Here is a 21,955-nt window from a genome sequence, read left to right on the forward strand (position 1 = left end):
CAGCGCCAAGGACTAACCCTTAATTAATGTTTTGAAATACATTATCCAGATTGCGACAGTGGAGCTCTGTTTTGCGCAACAAAGCTGTGCGATAACAAAAAATGTGCAATGCTCCCAATCTCTGCTATCGAGATAGGTACTTCACTTCTAGCCTGATTAAGCAGTATTTTCAGCCAGAACATTTTTCCAGGTAGCAGCTACCTGAAGAACTGTCATGTGTCATTCTTCCTTCTTTTCCCAGATCAGCTGAACCTTCCTGTGAAAAGCCTTTATCCCTCCATTTGCCCATCTGGCTGAGCTATGAGGAAAAAGCAGTCTCTTAGAAGATTATGCAGCACTCCTTAATGTTGGCTTCTGGCAATATAACTGGGCCATCCAGTTCATTCACTCTCCTTATGAAAGTAGTATGTTTTAGTGGAAGGTTTCATCTTGTGTCCGCAAAGCCTTTTTATTTTGTGCCCTGAAACTGCTAGTAAAATTCTAAAATGCACCAACTTGTTTGAAAGCCTTCAGGATATTCAGAGAAGAATTATGGTTGTGACCAGCAAACTCTTTGCCATGCCAGAAAAACAGGTCCTCCAAAAGGCATAAGCAGTAGCCTCTAAACACTGCTACAAAGAGCAGCATCCAAACTGGAGACCAGAGGAGACAGAGAGCTGGTCCTTCAAGACAGGCATGGGAGGTGTGTGTGCTCAAGGTGTGCCTTAAACTATAGCTATTTTCCAGTCCCATTTCAAAGTGTCCTGCATTCACCCAAGAGGTTCACATTCACATGTTGGGTCCAGATCTGCTCTGTGCAGGCACCCTTATAGGGCTGTCGGAGCAATACCAAGTCAGATCTTTTGTCTTGGTGGCAGCTACAGAGTAGGCATACATGGTATGTTTGAGTCAAGTAGAAAAAGCCCATAAAAATCCCCTCACCCACAGCATTCACCAAAGCTTCATTTTCATGGAAGTTTCTAACCACTTCTTGCAACGCAATGGAATTTTTTTCCCTCATCCCTAATCTGTATGTTGGTAAAGGACTGGAAGCTAAATCCTAAGAAGCAATAGGCATATGCTGCTCCTAGCTGGGAGCTGCAGGTGACTGACACTTCCCAAACTCATACATAATAGCTAGACCAAAATTTCACTGCTAGTTTAGTGTGTGGTGGAGATCCAAATTCATTGTGCAGTCAGAAGGCTACATACAATATCAGAGCAATTTTTTTCCAGTATTAAGAAAAATCTTCAAACTCCTCTTACAACGTTTGAATCACCAGAATTGCCATGTGCTGGTGCGCTGAGGCCATGTGCTGGTGAGCTGAGTCATCTCCTCCACCATCATCTACCTGAAGAGGAGTGGCACTGAGACCTTGAATCCAAGTGTGTGTCAAGGAATAAAAATTTGACAAAACTTCTGCTGAATAGGTAAGAAATCAGCCAGTAGCAGGAATGGGGAGACAGGCAGACTGGATCAGAGCACTGGCCCCTGTATTGTCTCTGCCGGTGGCAAATACCAGATGCTTATGAGAATACTGTGAAAAACCTGCCCATAGGGTGAGTTTCCTCCTCTCTACCATCTGGTACCACTTGGCTTCTTCCCAGAAGCATTAAGGTTTACATCCCTTCCAAAAATATTTACCATCCTATCTAACATGGGAAGAAGGCCAGAAATAGCTTGATACCTCTTTGCCTTTTGTAAACACTCCTTTATAAACACAGGAGATGCAACAAATAGGTGGGAGAAATGGAAGGTAAGGTTCTACATCTGTCTCGGCATCACTAAACTGCACCCCTCGGTTACTGTGACATCAGGGTACATCCTGGAGGCCGAATTCAGCCCTGAGTTACATGCAGAGGTCACAGAAGGGGGCTCTCTGTATATGGGGGCACAACTTGGTCCCCACAGCCTGGAGGTACTTGCAGGAGGTTGTTTCGCAAGACAAAAACACCACTGCCAAGTTTTAGTTACGTCTTTCCTGGGGGCGCAGCACCCACCCACTGCGCAAGGCCCAGGAAGCTGCTGGGATTTAGACCTGCATCATTTAAGCCACTGGTGATTTAAACACTGGCTTTGCTGAGAGTATATTCATATTACATCCTTTTTTTTTTTCTCTCACTGCTTCTATATTTTCCTTACAACTCCAACAACCCTTTGCAGATGTTTTGGGTGAGGCAGAGTGCTGTTCCATGTGTGACGATGGATTTAGACCAGCTTCAACAGAATAATCTTTGTCATCATTGATGTAAAAACAGGAGAAAAACTAACACAAGAATGGAAAAATATCAGCAGTGTTCCCAGGGAGCATTCAGTTTCATGGCGAGTGGCTGTAGCCTGATCAGCCTCCGAGCCTGGCAGGTTGCCCCCGAGCAGCCCGTGCCCTGAGGGATGCAGCAGCCTCCCAGGCTCTTCTGGGCTCCCCTGCTGCCGCTCTGCTCCACATACATCCTCCTCTTCCGTGGCACAGTTCTGTGCTTGGGCCAGGCACTGAGCTTGGCACTGGTGGCTACAGAACAGACACCTCGCTATTCAAGCAGATGAGGCCATTGGTATTAGCAGCATGAGGTCGATGAAACCTGAGTGGTTCTGCAATAGAGAAAACAGACGATGTTACACTATCCCCTGTCTTCTTTACACTCTTATTTCTCATTTCCAAATGAACAAATGACCTCTCGGTTGTATTGATGGACCAAGGACATACAAATACCCAGTTTTACAATACAAGCTAGGCTTGTTGGTACCCTTCACTCAGTAGTAAAGTGTATTTTCTGCTTGCAAGACAACAACGCTGCTGAGGACCTATTTTGCCTTTTATAGCTCACTGAAGCCACTGGGATTTTATAGCAGATGAGAAAGGAGAGTCATGCCCTAAAATGCTGACACCACTTCTATATATCATAGAGATATCTGAATAATTCATAGTGTCAAGCAGCGCAAGTTAAAGGAACAGTAGCATAAGTGACAACATCCAGTTTTAGTACATCCTACACAAAAATAAAAACTCCACAAACTTCTTTCTTACGCAAAACCCGTCATCAGTCTTTCCAAGGGAGAGCTACAATAGTGTTACAAGATGTGGGGTGACACACCAAACATGGTGATTTCCTTGCGATCGGACTCATTACCCTTTACCTTTGCCTTATGTGGTATTTGAAATGAACCGAAATCGGACGCAGATTGGAAAAAGGGACAAAGTGTTCTTCCCCAGCACTCATTCTATGAGATGTTGTGGAAGACCCCGGGTTGCTGCCACAGGTCTTCAGTCTATGGCTCACTTTCTGTTCCTGATAACAACTGCCTTTCAAAACAATTAAGTTCAAAGCAAAGGCTGGAGATAAGCTGTTTATGGTGCTGGTGCATCAGAGATTCCCAAATTCTGAGGATGTTTTGGATCGAAGCCAGACTCACGTTTTTCCAAAGGGCTCTCATCATCACACCAAACTGAATGAGGGAAAGCCCTCTGGGAAATCACGCTTGCAATGCAGATAAAAATGTAGCGCTTCCAGCTCATCTCTTCTTGCACATGTGAAAATAAGAAATCCCCTGGAGTTCACAGATTCATTTCCTACTCGATGCCTCCCACCCCTTAGTTTGGACCTGTGACCCTCGCTGGGCCTGATATTTTGGGCTGGGTGCTGGGGAAGGGACACCTTGCGAATGCCGATACCTTGCCAGCTGCATGGCTGGGGCTGGGGACCGCGTGATGTGTATCTGCAAATTTGAGCTGAGCAGGAAGGTGGTGTCATTTCAGACCTCCTAACTGGTGCGCCTCTCAGTCAATACACCGACTGGCTAGGCCAAAATCCCCTCCCTGGCCTGGGTGGCCACAGCAGGTGGCTCTGCTGCCTCTCTGCATTCTGCCATGTCTGCCGCCACTGCCGGACAGGGACACCGTTACCAACGGCGATGCCATCTGAATACAAAGTGGAGGCAGGACGCCACGCTCTCCCCACCGCAGCCTGGGGGAAGCCCAGGTGGTGGCGGCATAATCAGATTGCCATGGCGAGGCTCGGCGCCTTCCCCAGCATGGCACTGCCTGTCATTAAATTTCCTGCGCCCCTGTCACCGTGATGATGCCACTTGGCACTGCCTTCCCCCCAGCTCAGTGGGTCGCAGAAGCGCTGGTCTGGCTTGGGCTTTTCCCTCCAGCTAGCAGCTTGCTGTGCCTTTGTATTCACTGCTCATTCTCCACTGGGCAGTTTACCTCCGCTCCAAACCCTCCCCTCTCGCTGACCCATATTATTGTCCGTGGCAATCCTCATTGCCGCAGAAGTAAAACTCTGAAAGTGAGTCTTAGGGCTCTGATCGTTTTTAATGGTGTGGAGATAATCTGTCAGACCCAGGAACCATTCTAGCACCAAGCAGCTGGAGCAGCAAAGATCCCCATCTTTATGATCTTATTTTTAGTCTCTTCCCTTCATTTCCAGAGCAGACAAACTTGAGGATTCACATTTTGGGTACAACTCGAGTTTTGCTCTGCAGATACTCCTTTAAACCGTGATGTACATTGATTTTGATAGCATGCAGGATGTACCAGCCTTAATTCATCAGTTCTGCTTGCACATTTGAGCTTATTTGCCATACTCCCTGCTTTGCCTTCATTAGAATTGTATGGAACGCTCAGGAAAGTTTCCAGAATTGACAACTCCGGAAACTGAAGTTCCAGCTGAACAGAGCGAATCAAAGCAAATTTACTACGCCCATGTGCTCCCTGCAGTTTAACCCCATGTGCTTTAGGCTGGCCTTGTTGCTGGGATCACCAACAGCATCGCCCGTGAGGACCAGCCCTACGGGTGAAGTTGCTCTGGTCTGGTCACCTGCCCATTAAAGTGTGCAGTGGCTTGAACAACCCTCCTGGTGCTTCCAGCTGGGCCCTGTGGACTTCTGCTCTCTGCTGACTGGTGCAACTGGTCTGCTACTGAGCTGGGTTGGCCTTCAACCGGTGGCTCAAGAGTAGAAAATGTGGCAGGGTGGTGGCAACAAGCATGTGTTGCCACCAGCAAAAGATTGGATCCAGTCTGTCCATAAAGCTTCCAAAGCTTTATCTTAACAGTGCTTACTTTAATAAGTCTAGCTTTGAATATTTGATTACAGAAACAGTCCCAAGCAAGGAATTTCTCTGTGTCAAGAAAACCAGTAGTTACTGCTGTACGTGGTACTTCTGTTTTGTTTGCAGTTGAGGGACCTGCCGAGGACGGTGAAGGAGAGAGGCTGTGGGAAAGGGAGTTTTCACGCTACCTGAACTGGGAGGCATATTTCCGTGCAAAAGCTGTGTAAGTAATGAAAAGAGAGAGAGGGATGAAAAAAAAAGAGGGGGAAGTTTCCCCGGCAGGCAGTTTAGGGCAGGGATCTAGATTAGGTCTAACTCCATCACAGGAAGCCAGGAAAATATCCCCCAGGAGCCAGCCCAGTGCCTGGGGAGCAGAGAGCAGTGATCAGAGCCTCTTCTGATCCTGTCTGCTGCCAGCCGCACCCAGAACCACGTGTGTGCGATATCTGTGATGGCACAAGAGCTGCACATCCCTTTCCTACCCCCTCGATCGCTGAGCACATCGACGTCTTGCACAGTTTACTGTACAGAAGGATTGCTGTTGCTGCTCTTGCACAGATAATCAAGAGCAAATAGTTCCTAGACGCAAGTCTGGTGTCCTTGAGACTTGCTGATCAGGGGAGGAAGCCTTTCTGCAGTCAGTGCTGTTACCCTGCATGGGCTGGTGTCTGCAACCAGGGGCCACAGAAGCGACTGTCATAGAAATTGTAATAATAATCATAATCATAATCATATGGAGAAGCTTTCAGAGACATGCCAACTCCTCTTCTCAGTTACACCTCATCACCGACATCAGCAGCATGTCCTTACCTTTAACCCCTGAGCAAAGGTCTCTCCTTACTGCTGGGGGCCAGGGCAAAGGCAAGGTGGGCTGCGGGAGCCACAGGTCACTGCTGCCGCCCCTTCCTGCACACAGTCGTGCTTTTGTTCTTTGCTTCACTTACCTGACCTGACAGACTGGAAAAGCCACCATGGGGCCTGCGAGGGGACCCTGCCCTCCATCGAGCACCAGCCCCGCTGGAAGCAGCATCCCTACCAGGGCAGGAGCTGTTCGTTTCCATAGGCAAAGCTCAGCATCACCTGGTTGAAAGCTGGGGGAAGGGAGAGAGGAAGCTGCAAGGGCTATTTTTACATGTAGTTTCTTCAAGTAATGGTTTATTGCCATTTCTATCCCAGGAACAGGCTGTTTTGGGGCTTGTAAATACAGCCTGGCTAGTGCTTGCTGCTGAATACTAGCTGGATCAGACTCCTGATAAATTGAAACCAAAACCAAAATGCGTTTGGCTGCTGATATTTTCATGTATCTTCTTAGAGGCAGATTATATTGCAGTCCTTGTACTTATCAGATATGTTAGACAGGTAAGCCTATTCATTTTAGTTTCACTGGGTGAGCTGAATCCTCTCTTGGGATAAGTGGGAGCAGCTAGGCTAACTTGAATGGATTTTATACCTGTGTGTAATTTGGTGCCCCTGCCTCTGTCCCCCATCTATTTTAAAAGGCCACACATAGTGGTCTTAATAAGAATATAATAAAGACCTGAAGCCCCTTTCCCATTTGGAAGTACACTGGGCACTGGGACGCAAAGGGATACAGGAAAGTAGGAGCCCACGCAGGTGATAGAGCCTGCAGCATGTCCCTGTCACCCAGCAGCCTGCCCCAGCCCTTTTCGGGTGCAGGACAGTGCTTTTAAGTGCTGGACAGATGTGCCTTTACAAACTTCTTCCAGTGCAGGTTTTTAGACACGATTACCTCTTTTTGACACTAATGCAATAGACATCTGCTGCGAGGGAATGGCGTAGCTCGAGGGACCAGCAATAATGAGATATGAGCCCTTTGTTTCTGGGTTACTGGTTCAGACCCAGGCGAGATAGGCAGCAACTGGGAGTCATTACCGCCTGACAGCTGCTAAATAGCTGGTGTCAATTGGGTCGGTGTCCTTGGTCAACTTTCTCATTAACAGGTGTCTGCATCTCAACACCACAAAGAGAACCCAATTATCAGCCTCATCCCTGACAGTGATTTAGTAGATATGAAAGAGATGAATTACTTAGTCACCAAGATGGGCTTGGAAGTATGGTCCAAGCCAGGAGTGGGGTGCGCTGATGAGGAAAAGTGTTTTATGCTAAACTGCCCCTTCCCTTCGCTACCCCTGGCATAAACGGAAGGGTTAAGCCTTTGGAGGTACCAAGCCTACACTTTTCAACAACTTCACACACTCGTTATTGCTCCTGCTCTTTACTGTGATGGTGCTAAAAGACTCTAAAAGTCTACTTTAATCTTAGGGAAATTGTCCCTGCCCACTGAGAGTCTTCTGTATAAGGGAAGAGATGGCAGATCTGTATCTACAGCAGCCAAAGAGAACACAAAGTAAGAAGACTTTTTTTGATCACATCATTGAAGTGCTTTAACTATTAGGCTAATAGTTTTATTTAAAAAAACCAAAACACTATATCCTGGTTTCGGCAGGGATAGAGTTAATTTCCTTCCTAGTAGCTGGTACAGTGTTTTGGATTTAGGATGAGAACAAAGTTGATAACGCACCGATGTTTTAGTTGTTGCTAGGTAATGCTTACACTAGCCAAGGACTTTTCAGCTCCCCATGCTCTACTGACTGAGAAGGCTGGAGGTGCACAAGAAGCTGGGAGGGGGCACAGCCAGGACAGCTGACCCCAACTGGCCAAAGGGACATTCCATACCATGGGACGTCATGCTCAGTACATAAACTGGGGAAAGCTGGCCGGGGGGGCCGCTGCTCGGGGACTGGCTGGGCATCGGTCGGCGGGTGGTGAGCAATTGTACTGTGCATCACTTGTTTTGTGTATTATTATTATTATCATATTATTATTATCATTTTATTTCAATTATTAAACTGTTTTTATCTCAACCCACGAGTTTTTCTCACTTGTGCTCTTCCAATTCTCTCCCCCATCCCACCGGGTGGGGGGGAGTGAGCGAGCGGCTGCGTGGTGCTTAGTTGCCGACTGAAATTAAACCACGACACACTAGAGGTTTAAAAATCTCAGAACTGCAACTTTTATATATTTGCATTTGACAACTGAAATGCAAAAGGCTTGATACAGCAAGAAATGCAACTTAGGCTTAAGCACGCTGCAAATATTCCTTTAGCTAAGTAAGAATAGGACTTGCTTTCACTCACAGCATGATCAGTCTTAAATGAATCTTAAATTCATAGGTGGGGAAAGGTGAAATTAGTTTGCAGTTGATAAATGAGATCAGATCTTTTTAATGAAAAACATGTTAACTGATTACATCATTATTTAATACTAAAATTATGATGAGAGGGCACCCTGGTGCCTAAGAGAGCTTAATATTTCCCCTTCTCAGACCCTGTCTTACAATCCTGCATAACTTTGGCTATGAACCTAAACACATAGCAATTACTGCAGGAAAAAACTGGACAACTAATGAAAGCTGTTGCCTGTCCACATGTTACTTCATTAGCAGAATTCATCAAATGAGATCCAGGCTTCAGATCAGTCGTCGTCTTTCACCTACCACGTACGAGTGGTCAGACCTTGCTGAAGAATTGCAGGAAAGCGTCTCACTGGCAGCAGGCATGGTTGATGGGTGATATTTAAAAGCCTGCTGCCCCTGAGCTGGGCAAAAGCAGTCCATCATATAGGGGCAGCCTAGATGGACTAGATGATTGTTGTAGGTCCCTTCGAACGGAAATATTCTATTCTATCACATTTTGCACACACCTGTAACAGGGGTAGCTCATGTGCAATGCAGGAATAATGTTGAACAGCTCAAAAGCACTTTTAAAATAAGCTTTTTCTAGAAAACTAGGGGAGACATTATTTCTGCTATAGAAAAATCAGAGAGGAGTGAAAGTAGAGTGACCATTTATACATCATTTATACAGCCCTGGTTTTTTGTCTCATTAGTGGGAGCTAAGAGCCGGACTCTTGTTTTTAAGTCGCTGACTATGCTTAATCACCGCTACGGAGGGCGACTTCCCCGTAACTGGGATTGCCAAAGGAAAGCTGAATTCTCTGTGAAAATGAGGGGGAAAAGGGAAATAGAGTAGGATGAGAGGATAGGGTCTGTGTTACCCGAGACATCAGGAGAAGAGGCACACTGAAGCTCACTTTGCAAAATAGGCTCTGGAAAAAAATAAATTCTAAAGGACAGGCCAGCATGCGGTGCTAGCAGCACAAGGCCCCTGCATCACCAACCCCCTCATCCTCATCCTCATCCTCACCGCCCCGGCTGCGTCCGCAGCCAGGGTTGGGGAACAAGATCCTCACCTGCAACTGGGGACTAATGGGAAAGTTTCCAGTTTGGATTTCTTTCTTTTACACACTACTGAAGGCATTACTTTAAGGCAAATTATCATTTTCCTGCAGCCTTAGCAACACTGTAGTTAGAGTGATCATAATATGATTATTACTGTATGAGAACATGAAATCAACCATGAACCTGATGAGGTTGTTATGAGTGTCCAAGCTGATTATGTTATAACAATGGCACAGACAGGGAAAAATATATTTGGCTTTTTTCAAAGTGATTTATCTGGTATAATTTAAATTCTTTTTTTTTTGTAGTCTTAAAAGAAAGGCACGATTTTTACAGCTACATTTTTTTTTGTCTTCAGTAGTGTGTAAAATAATCCCTAATAAATTCCTCATTCTTTACACAAACCCCCATACTGCTAATTGGGTGATTAGATAAAATTCTTACTCACTTACACTGAAACAACTATAAAAACAATTTATTTACAACTGCAATGATATTAAAATTAAACTCAAGCGTGAGAGCTCCTTCTTTCTGAAGGTCTCTGAATGTCCTTCGAGTTTATAAGTAATAAGTTCTCATGGGACACATGAATTCATGCCCTTAATCCATTCTGACTTTAAAAGTCCAGCTTCTTTTATGGAATGTCTCATACAAGCTCTTGCTTCAGCAAATGCACTTCCATCACTTTTCTCTGAAGTCTGTTTAATATAACATCTTCTGAATTATTTAATGGGCAAACATATGGGATAAATAAAGCAAACACATCTACCAGAGCTTCTATATGCCTGACAAACTTTTGACCAAAACTTTCCAAACTTTCTACAGCTCATATAAAACCCCTAAGCCTCAGACCTGGGCAGCGTTATGGTCTCTGTGCTGCGGCACAGCCATCCCCAAAGCTGTGGCAACAGGTCCTGAAGGATCCCTTCCCACTCCTGCAAGAGGGGCAAATCCCAGAAAAGGAGCAAGTCGGGGGTCAGACTGAGGAAAACTGTCTTGAGGCTAACGATGGCATTAGTTAGAGCAGCTTTCAGATTGCTCCAGCGTGTGATATGGATTGGCCGGGTACTCTCAGGGTTCACATCCACCTGTTTTCCCTGCCCCATTGCTCCCCAGTAGCCGCTGTCTGGTTTTCACCTACAATCACAGCTTTTCTCCTATGGTTTACATTTTCTTCACTGCTCTGAAATTCAGCTCAAGATTATATTTCCATGTTTTGGAGTGATATATAGCCCACGGTGAATGTTTACCTATGTAAGTGTAAGCCAGTCTAGAGTCTGCCTCTGATTAATTTGAATTTAAATCTGCATTTCATTTCTCCTGACCTTTGAAGTCTCCCTCATGACTACTCATCAGAAAACCTTGATATGATAAATTAGACAGTCTTTTAGATCTTGGATCAGATTGGAATAATAATCACCCTGCTTCCCAAATACCCGTCTGAAGCTCTGTTAGTTTGTTTCCAGAAACTGTGGATAGTCTAAGTCACAAGAGTTGCAGAAATGAAACATTTCTACATGTGAATTTAGGTGTTTAAGTGTAGAAAAAAATAACCTCCCCCTCCCATGGCTCTTTCAGGCTTTAAAATCCAGACATTCTGACCACAGTTTTAGATTATTAGTGACCCTTTTCTGCACTCTTCTGACACCATGGTTTCTTTACATACTTTGATTAGTTTTATTTGTAGCTGAAACTGTGAAGTAAACGCAGCAGCCGGTTGCGTCTGTTAAAGCTGAGAAATTGAACTGGTGTTTTATTATTCATAGCAATTTAGGTGCAAACCAACCAAAATAAAATAAAAAACATCCCCAAAGTAATTGCTGTCTGAGCCAATTATCAGATTTATTTGTTGGTGCTGAACAAAAAAAGGGCTCAAAATTTAACGAGGTATAAAATAAAACCAGGCTCCAGCCAGAAAGTGTTGGAGTCTGAGCAAGATGGGCGCAGAGGGGCCAAGAGGCTTGGGAACCTCTAGCAGCAGAACAGCTTTACTTATCTTAAGGTTGTGCAGAGCTGACAGGTAACCAGGAGGGACATGAGTGGTATATTCCTTTTAAATGATCTCTTTTCCTAGTAAAGGGGCGTACTGTTTAGGAAGAAGTCTTAGAGCCTGTAGCTGAGCACCGCTAGCCATGTTGTTAATGCTACGTTGCTAAATGGGCAGGGATACCTGGGGAAAAAAAAAGGCTTGCACAAGTTTAAGGTCTCATTAGCTCTATTAACTGGAATCATTTGGATTCCCATCCGTAAATAGTCTGTTAATAAAAGCAGCATCTCAGTCTCCCAAACCGGGGGTCTATAATCTTGTCAGTGACATTTCCCCTGGGTGCCAGCCCCTCCCAGCATCTTTGGCCTGCAAATTCATGAAGGAGGGGTCGGGCTGTCTGCTGGCACCAGCAGCACATCAGATCTTCAGCACTGGGGCTCGTATGGGGCTGGGATACCACGGAAAAGGAAAAAAGACGGATAACGCAGTACTGCCAAGCACAGCGCAGATCCCCGAGTCTTGCTGGAGCAAGCCTGGCTCTGGCCTGGCTAATGGCAAGCTGGAGCTAGCAATATTAGCCAGACCTGAGCTGGCTTGTACTGATAACACCCAAAGTCTGCAGCATCGTGGTCCCAGCAAAGTGCAAGGGGCCAACTGCACCCAGCTGGTAGAACCAGTGCATGGAGGAGCCTGGGGCTGCAGGCTGAGCCCCTCTGCCCCCTTCATCACCCAAGGGATGGTGGCAGCTGGAGAGGCCGCTCACGGCAGCGGTCGAGGAGTGATGTGCCATGCAGTCATGCAGGACCTGCATCTCAACCCTGTTTGTTGAATGAATGCTTTTTTCTCTGTTCCTGCTGATTACTTCTAAAAAGCCATTATCCTCCTCAGTGCTCCCTTCTGCAAACTCAGCCTTGAACGCTCTGGGAAGGATTATTTCTCATTCCTCCCGGTGTCTGCTGACCCAGGGACAAGCAAGATTACTTCTGAATCCCACCTCTGATAGCTTAATCAGCAGAGCTGCCGGTCAGGCTGGGAAGGCAGCTCTGGGCTTGCTTGCACCACCAGCCTGCAGCACCTACAGCATTTTCTCCTGAGCCCATGGGCCCCCCACCTGCATGAACTGCCGGTGTTCCTGTAATGCTTTCTAGGGGTACGTCAGCCCTATCATTCATTTAATTTCAATGCTGCTCATCACTGCACATACGTTGAAAAACTCTTCCTGAATCCTAGTTTGTACCTTCTTTAATCTTCTCTTTCATAACCTCCTTCCTGTACGCCACAGTTAGGTTTAATATTTGGAGGCATTGCAGTAGCACCTGGGATCCATCCCTGGGAACTGGGGCCAGCTGTGCTGGGTGCTGAACACAAGCACCCAACAAATTGCTTTCAGTCCCAAGGAACTCACCGTCCAAAGGACTGTGCTGTGTTTTGGAGATAGGAGCTTCGGCTTATGAGCTGTCTATAGTGTACAGCTGTAAACTCCATTTGAGTGACACACCCTGGCTGCATTATCCATGGTCTTTTCCTTTCTTAGTGGGTTATTTTAAACTTTCTCACTTGCAAGCTGAGAGGACAAAATATCCTGGCTGAAATCCTGGCCCAAATGAAGTAGGGGGCTGTGCTGCCATTGACTTACACGGGTGAAGACTGTGCCTCCGTGATCAACAGAAAACGGGTCTGAATTCTCACAGCTGTATTTATTTTGGATTTCTTTTCTTGTTCAGTGTCAAAATAATGGAATTATACCTGCATTAAACAAGATGTTGGCAGTCCTTCATGTGGTGTATACAGGAGACAGAAAATCATTTTCCCTCTAAGCACCATGAAACAAATTTTCATAAATACACTTCACAAGGCACTTGGTTTAGTTTCAGCAAGAGTTCATGGGCCTCTTCCCTAATGAACTGTACTATACAATTAAATTTTATCATGTAGAAGACCGAGTCAGTTCCAAAATTTCACCTGATAATACTAAGTACAGACAATGAGCTTCTCAGAAATTCAGCGTTCCTTGCCTGATTTGCCAGTTAACTTTGCATCTCTACAAAGACGACTACGAGTCCAACATCCTAGAATAATGCAAATAATAGGAACAATTTAATTTGGAAGCGATTAGAAAAGTATCTTCAGTTGATTTGCGTCTGTGCTTGCAGCTAAGTCATTTCCCATTGCTTTTGCAGCAGAAGGTTGCTCCTTTCTCACACTCAACTTCATGTTTTACTTTAAGATTTTAACAGTCAATTATTTGACTCGGGCAATTCCAGTCCCACCAAATACGGTGAAAAGGCAGGTTTGAAAGCCAGGTTTGCATCTTTGAGCTCAGTAGGAGTTTTGCAATACATGTCATGGATTGGCAGTGGAGCCTTAAAAGAAAGACAGTATAAGAATGTGTTGTGTTTACACTGCAAAATTAGCCAATTACCCAAAAAGGTAATTTCAAGCATTTTTTATGCATTTTTAATTTTTTTCTATTCTATTCTATCCTAAGCATTTTTTATCTTTTCAGTGATGTACTGGATTCCTGTACCTTGTTGAGATCTAGTCTCCTGGACATGACAGATTTTTGACAGGGGTGGAGTAGACTGGGAGCCTGACTTGCATTTTATGCCAAGGTCCTAGTCCTGGAGTTTTCTGGTCAGCAATTAGAAATGTCATAGAAATATTACAGAATTACCGACTGCATCAAAATTGTATCCGCCGCATGGTTTAAATGCAATCCATGGGGCTACGAAGTCTTTGAAACGGCCCTAGGTGATATAAAAGTTTGACTCTGACGAGGTGGCAGAGCTCGTGTGACCCAGTTTCAAAGGCTTGGTGCTGTGACAGGGTGGGAGGAGACTGGCGGAGCCTCCTTTTGCCCAAGCCCAGAAGAATTCCCTTTGCACGGGAGGAGTTTCTCGCATATAAAGGACAGCTCAGACGTATAAGCAAGAAGGATGTGAAATTAATAGGGGGAAATAGGGTGAGAGGAAGGGAGCGTGCGTTCATGTGCATGCATGTCCGCACGCAGGAGGGAGCGCGCTGGCTTTATCTGCAATTTTGAAGCACTGCTCTAATAGCAACAGAAAAATAATCCAAGCATATATTACTGCTCCTGTGTTGTGTTGCTCATTGCGCAAACAATGTGGTGATAAGTACAGAAAAATGCCCAGGGAGAGAAATGCAGCAAAAAAACCAGTGTCCTCTCCTCCGTTCACATCTGTTCTGCAGTATTAGCTAAAGCAGACAGATGCCCAGACATCATCCTGTATCAGCCCATCCAGTGATCTCAGAGCAGTAAGTACTTACACACGAGTAATTGTAAGGCACAAGGTTGTTTTGTTTTGCATAGCGCGTATCTCCATTTGATAGTAACCATTTTAAAGTCTGGGAGAATTTTGCCCTCACTAAGCTGATTTTACAAACAAAGAGAAGTGCTTGTCAGCAAAGGTTAATGTAGCTGTCACTGCAGGAGAGCCCTGTGGGTAGAAAGAGTCTCATCTGGCTGTTTTTTAAAGGGCAAGAGTCATCACTGTGAAGGAGGAATTTTTCCATTTCTAGGAGCCTTTCACATCGTTGTAGTGAACTGCTGCGTAAGTTACTACTTCTCTATAGCGTCTCTATTTTCATGATTAACAATATTTGTTTCTATTACTTGTATTTCAAAGTCTCATAAGATGTTCTTGTCCAAAATGAATAAAATCTTTATTTAAGAAGATGGAAAGAGAACTCCTGGGTGATTTTATGGCTTGCATTGGTACAATATTAGAGTGTTGTGAATTAGGGAAGGACTGTCTCCCTATTTTACTGATGGAAACAGGGGCAAGGAGAGACTAAATGCTGAAATTAGACTATGTACTCCAGGCTCCTGCCTTGCATGTCACAAGCACCTTTAATACATGGTGGTCTCATTACAAGGGAATTGAATCCAAATCTTCAACATCCAGGCTACCCCTTCACCACTGGCTGGACTCAACTTCCTTAAAGCATCAAAGGTGAGATCCACACAGGTATGGGGCAAGCACCCCTAATTTGTGTACAGCAGTTGCAATAGAGAGAGGTTTGGCCATGTCTGGCTGGCCTGACCATGGGAGGGTCTCACACTGGAGGCATCCAAGCCCTGTGGTGAGCTCCCATTTACATCCCCAGGATGTCACTGGCACAGCCAGGGGACACACACGCTCCGTGCAACAGGAAAAGCCCAAGAGTGATCCTGAGACTCCCAAACAGCAGCTGGCTTTATTTACCCCTGGTTGCCAGGAGATGGAGTCATGCAACATGAAGTATAAATGCAGACAACATTTTGCTTTGTAGACAGGATCTTTAGTTGAGCTATTCAGGAAATCTTTGCTCAGAGCTTCCAGAGAAGAAAGCTGGCAATGCTGTACACTTGGATGAAGAGGCATGGAGGGGGAGCAGGCTAACCATGAGTGCTTTCTCGTGAGGACAGGGCTGTGGACAAGCCAGTTTCCCATCTGAGCAAGCTAGAAGAGAGGCTAATGAAGATACCTTTGGATACAGCTCACATGGCAGCTATTTGTATGGTAACAGCTCTTAGGTGTTACTGAACTAGATTTGAGGCAAAGACTCCGACGTGAAACCTGGATTTAGATCCACCAGAGACCAAAACACTGTACACATTACATAAAGAACAGAAAAAAAAGCACTAATACTTGACCCAGATCCATCCCTTTAGCTCTGCCACATCAGATACAGAATATATCCATACGGTAGCAGGCTATGCATTGTTGGGCATCTCCACAACCTGCCCGAGACTCTGCTGACAGAAGTGGTTGTACCCTAGTGGAGCTTCATGCATGAAAGCTCAGCGTGGCTACAAGATTTGCGTTATCCCAACAGGCCAACCATCTCCTCCAATGCAGTCTGGAGACAACACATCCTGGAGCACCTCAAGGCCTGCCTTGGGCTTGGAGTGACCCTGCAAGGCCACATTCTCTGCTCCCCACACGAGAGCATTTGGGGGTAGTAAAGAACTGAGGGCCCCTGAGAAGCTATTCTCAGTCAAGGGATAAATGGTGGCTATTTCATGGGGCGTTGCCTGGGTTCCGTAAGACAGGGTCAGAGTTTAGAAACGGCACCGGATCCTCTGCAGCTGATGGATAGCCAAAGCACTAGGAGCAGCGATGCTTTTTTTCCCGCTGATGCTTGCTCAGAGGAGATTTCCTTCTGCTCCTGACCCAGATGTTGGTACAGTGAACCAGGCTCTGCTCAATTTAGCTTGGGTTACTGCAGCACGTCCCAAGGGCATCCAGAAATAGCACTGCTGTGTGATCTCCAGTGACCTCCCAGTTATCTCTGTGTGTAATTCAGGCTGTTAATTTTGACATATATTAGCTGTAGTTAGTTCAAGACCTCCTTACCCGACCTCCCCCTTGCTTGGCCATTGGGGCCGTGGGAGGTGATCAGACCACCACTTCCCAGATATGACCTGCTCAGGGCTTGTGGAGGTCGCTGCCAGGGAAAACCCCTTTGCTCCTGAGCTTTGCTCCTTCCTGCCTGCAATGGCCAAAGCTGCCGACCGCCGACACCCGTCAGGCCCCCACTGAAAACGCTGCAGCCAAGGGGGAGGCCAGGGAAGAGCCAAGGGTAGAAACTACTTTAAACACACGTACCCCTAGAGCAACAGATACTATTGCTCATGAATTAAACATCAAATAAATATAGCTCTCAATTTATAGTTATTTCCAACAGATCTTAGAAAACTCTGCAAAAATAAAAATTCTGTGCAACACCTAGAGTTTGTACCTGAGCCTTGGACTGTCGATGCAGTCGTGCCTTTTTGGCTGTCACTGTTACGTTGCTGCATCGCTTTGTAAGTGCCACATCTGTTTTAGCATTTTGAGCTATGTCAGATTGAGTCATAAAACATAACTGATATACAGAAGATGAGACTTTTTGATTATGGCAAAATAACTCTGTCTGAAAATGCCATTTTTTAAAAACTTATGGTTTAATCCTATGATTTAAGTCAATAAGAGTTTGGAGCTGGATTTGCAAAGGTCTAGAGGCACCTATGGACAGTGGGAATGCCAAAGATGCTGAAGCACATCAGACAGTGAGCCCACGTGGACACCAATGGAAGGCAGGCACCTAACCCACTTGGGACTCATTGTAAAAAGCTTTTCGTCATGAACTTCCACCAGAGTTAGGCTATGAAAGAATTTAACAGTCTACAGTACTGTTGCTCCATTACAGCCCTTTCTGCGGGGCAGAACAGCCAACAGAGAGGGAAGCAATCTGAACCTGTTCAGAACTTCCCTCGAGTTTCCATTTATTGCACCTAGAGCAGGTTTTGTCTGAGGCTACAAGCCCCTCTGAAGCCAGCCAGTCCAGCTCTGCAATGTCCTCAGACTACTGTGGCACTTGCTGTTACCAGGAGAGATGCTTGATGATACCCTACGGTGGCAGACAGCAGCTCTGGGGCCAAAGCCCTCCTCAGCTTTGGGAGGGAAACAGTCACACGCGTTTCTTCTTGACTTTGCCCAGAGAACGTGAAAGAAAAGGCACAAAATCAGTGGATGGAGGAGCATGACACCTTTGGCCTTCTTTAAATGTCATACTTCTCTAAATAAACTGAAATGTTGCATATTCCCTCAGCAGAAAATGTCATTCCTTGCATATTTCATGAAGACACTGGATTTGACTGGAAACCAGTGGCAGTGTGGTTACTAGCTGCCTGCTAGTACTGGGGCAGTTATGCAAGGGACATAACTAGCCAAGAGCTGCCAATTTGGGTCAGGATTCTGCAGGGGCCCTACGCTACGCGTAGTCTGTATTTCCATGGTCCCTGTCCCTCCAGAAGAGAGCCTGCTAGGTTGTCTACATGGACTTGTGTAACTTCTGCTTTTTTCCTTCCTCTTTTGTCCTTCCCGAAAGATTGTTTGGTCCCCAGATATGTGTTCTATGAAAAGCATATATGAGGGTTTGCGAGAGCTGGCAACGTTATGTACCTCGTTGCTCAGTCAGAAACATTTCAGAAATACTAAATTTGCAACTTCTCTGTTTCTAGACCAGCATCTATTCTCTTTTGCTGCAAGACCTGATTACTTTGGGGAAGAATATTTCAAGTTACAGCTTGCTTTTATTGGTTATGCCTTCTATTTTCAGCTATTAGAAAATATCTGAACAACCTGTTTATTAGCTCCTTGTCCTTCAGTAGGGGTGGAGTAATGGCAGCATTGGCTGCTGCTAGCTTTGTTCCATAAAAGTAACATTTTTGTGGTTGTTAATCAAAAAAACCCTTGTGCTCTCCAAACTAGAGATGGGACTGAATGATCTTGGGACAAAGGCATGGATCCAAACTGGATTTTTCCTTTTCAATATGGGCTCAATTTACGATTAATCACCTTTTCTTTCAGTGGAATATACTTGCTTCTGTAAGCGAGCTTTGTCACCTCTCAGAGGGAACTAAAAAAGCATTTTATTATGCCTTGGATCACTGGTGAGGAAAGGCTCATTTGTACAATTCACTGAGCAAGTCTTTTGGCCTATTTCTTGTTACAGACAAATTATATGGTTATATGTAATCTACAACACAAAGTATTCAGATGTTGCATAAAATCAATACAACACTTTCTGAAAAGAAATGTACATTGTAATGCCTTTATTATTTTTCTTGTGACCAAAAAGGGGAAAAGATCCTTGTGCTGTAAAATAGAAACTATTCAAGGGTTGTTACTTATTGTTGTATTGCTGTTACTGCAGGGAAAATAGTAGTAATTTTAAAAACATAATTTCTGCATGATTTGCTGTTGTGTGAGCCGGTAAGAAAATATGTTCTTTCTGTACGTGCAACACATAAGGAATGTTTACTGTCCATATGGTCTCTTCAGGGCCCTTGCAATAGAATTTCTATGGTAGCAAGTTGGGAAGCAAAAGAAGTGAGGGAGTTTTCCGATTGCTGAAAAACTGTGATGTTTACATCCTGCCTGTGTATACAACGAGCATAAGAAGGACTGGAAAAGCATTTAGCAGCATGCCACCTATACGGGCATCCTGGATATCATATGCAAGGCTACGGTTGAGCTCTGCTGATTTACACTGTCTGCGGGGCTGCCCTAGTGTTTTGTACAAACATTTGCTGTGACATATGACACAGAGCCCAGGAATGTGCACCAGAGGGTATTGCTGAAGCAGGAGGAGGTGCTTCATCACAACAGGATTAAAGGATATGAGGGACTCGCGTGGTTCCATTACCAGGAGAAATTAGGGCTTCAGTGCTGCAGTGGTACATTTCATTCCACATCTGAGTCATCCCAGCGTGTCTAGAGGCAGCAGGATTTCTGCTTATCGAATCCTCTGATAGTATTCTCGACATAGCATGTGAATCGCCTGCACTGGGCTGGCTCCTTGGGTTTCTTGCATTAAATGCTTCTTTAATATCAAAATGTGTCGGTAGGCCTATCACAGCCAGTGTGACTTCAGCTACCGCTCAGCGCATACTTCTGTTCCTTGACAAATCACCTTAAATGAGAAGATGCCCGTTTGGTTTTGACTGTGGTGTAAAACTATTCTTGCATCTTTCCAAAGACTTAATATATTTTTTCTATTGTTCGTGTAGAATACTAAAAGCTGTGTGAATGAGCAGTCTCCACGCCAGCAGATCACGTCCACACTGCCTAGCGTGGATTCTGTTCGTTGAAAGGCAGGCGTTACCTTGCTCGCATCTGTGGGTTTATGTTCATATGCTGTGTACATGCACACACACATCTTCTTTCTTTTGTTCTCATAATAAAAATCTGTTCTCAGTATCTCCGCCAGTAAGGAAAATAAAACACGTAGAAGACAAATGAGGAACAGAAGGGTTTCGCGATCAGACGCATAATGAGAAAGCAAAGCCTACAAGGAGTTATAGCTCTTTATTTAATCCCTTTCTACGGATGGTGTTCACAGCCGGCTTGGGTAGGAGCAGTATGTCCCTTGGCTGTTAAAGCTTAGAGCATTAAACTGCTCGCTGTTGACCCAAACTGCACTTGAAGATGGAGTTCCAGACACTGGGTCAAATGTTCATCATTTGATCAAATGCAATTTGATTACATTTCTAAGCAATGTGCCCACATTCTCTCTGTCCCATGAATGCTAACAAATTCTAACCTATGCAGAAAGAGTAAAGAAATCTGGATGTTGCACATTCAAGGAGCTCAGCTTGAGGAATATAAAACTGACTTTTTGAGCTGCAGAGTATCTACAACTATCAGTTGCTTTAATTGTCTTAAGGATTTCAGGTTTGGTACCCCAAACCAGTGGACATTTTATAAACGTAGGCTTTTTCTGCCTTAATGTTGTGTTGTGTGCAAGCAAATACTGCATTTTCACAACTGGCTTCTTCAATTTCATCCATCAATACAAACGTTGATTTTGAGAATTAATTGAAGTCAACTGGTAAAACTCCTATGGACTTCAGTGGGAATAGGAGCAATCCAATATCTTTACAAAAAAACAAACAAACAAAAAAAACCCCAAAAACCCCATGTTTTCAATAGCTGTTATACAGCACAAAATACTCGATTGATTCAGGTCATAAGCACAAAGACGAGTGTTCAAATTATCCAAATTAAAAATGAGTCATTTTAGTATGAAACCTCCTGAGTGGTAAGTTCTCAAACTACCACATGATCTTGGTGAATACTGCTCAAATCAAACCCCATCCCCATTCTGTAATTGTTCCACAGATGCATGTTATTGCCCTCAGGTAGCAACAAGGGCAACTTCAAATTTAGCATTTCAGGTCGAGGGCAACAGTTCCCCTCCTCACCTTAGTCTCTAGCGATGGATCGGCAGAGAACTCATAAAGAATAACAAAATAGTGATTAAAAATATCAGTAAACTACACCTTGAAAGATTGACATGGGGTGGGTGAGCATGGACTAGCCTCATTTTACAAATGGGAGAATCCAGGCAGAAAGGCAGGAACTTGGGAATGATCCCACAGCAAGTCTCCAGGCTGGAAAGAAAAGCCAGAGCTGTGTGCTCCTGTCCACCACAGCACAGATCCCTCAAACACTGCCCATGAGCTCCTGCCTGTGGCCTGGGAAGCCTCAAAATACAGCTCACAACAAGATGTAAAATAAGCCATCCTTGACAGAACTAGCTCGTTATTGAGGCCACTATGGTCTCCGTTTCAGCACTGCCTTGCCCATGAATCGCTGTGCAGTCCCCAGCCTGAGGGGTAACCAAAAAATTGCCCTGTCTGAATTGTATTGTAAATGCACCCAGAGGACTTCCTAAAGGTATTTTACGCTGTTTTGCAGTGATGAGCAGATCAAATCTATAGTTCTTCTGCTAAATATGTGCATCATTTAATTTTCCTTTCATTTCTGAAATGCTGCATGGATGCCAAACTAATCAAGAGCTGTAATAGCAAATCAAGAGGCTATAGGATAAATCTCATTATCACAGAATATGTTTGGTTACTGCAATCCATTCTTTGTATTTTAAGCATTGCTGCGATGTTAATTAACAATGGCTAAAAATCATTACAAACACTGAGACAACAGCCAGTGTTAACCACAGGAATAAAAGATTAACTGGGATGAATAGGAAGATGCCTTTATATCAGTTGTTTTTACACAAATCTGGGATTGCGTAACTGCATACTCCTTTTTTGCACAGCATGCAAAGTTTTCAGGGGCAGCGGCTAGATCCTGTGCTTTCCAATGCACTTACCAAGGTCAT

Source organism: Aptenodytes patagonicus, chromosome 7 (genome assembly GCF_965638725.1).
Source record: "Aptenodytes patagonicus chromosome 7, bAptPat1.pri.cur, whole genome shotgun sequence".
NCBI classification, from domain to species: domain Eukaryota; kingdom Metazoa; phylum Chordata; class Aves; order Sphenisciformes; family Spheniscidae; genus Aptenodytes; species Aptenodytes patagonicus.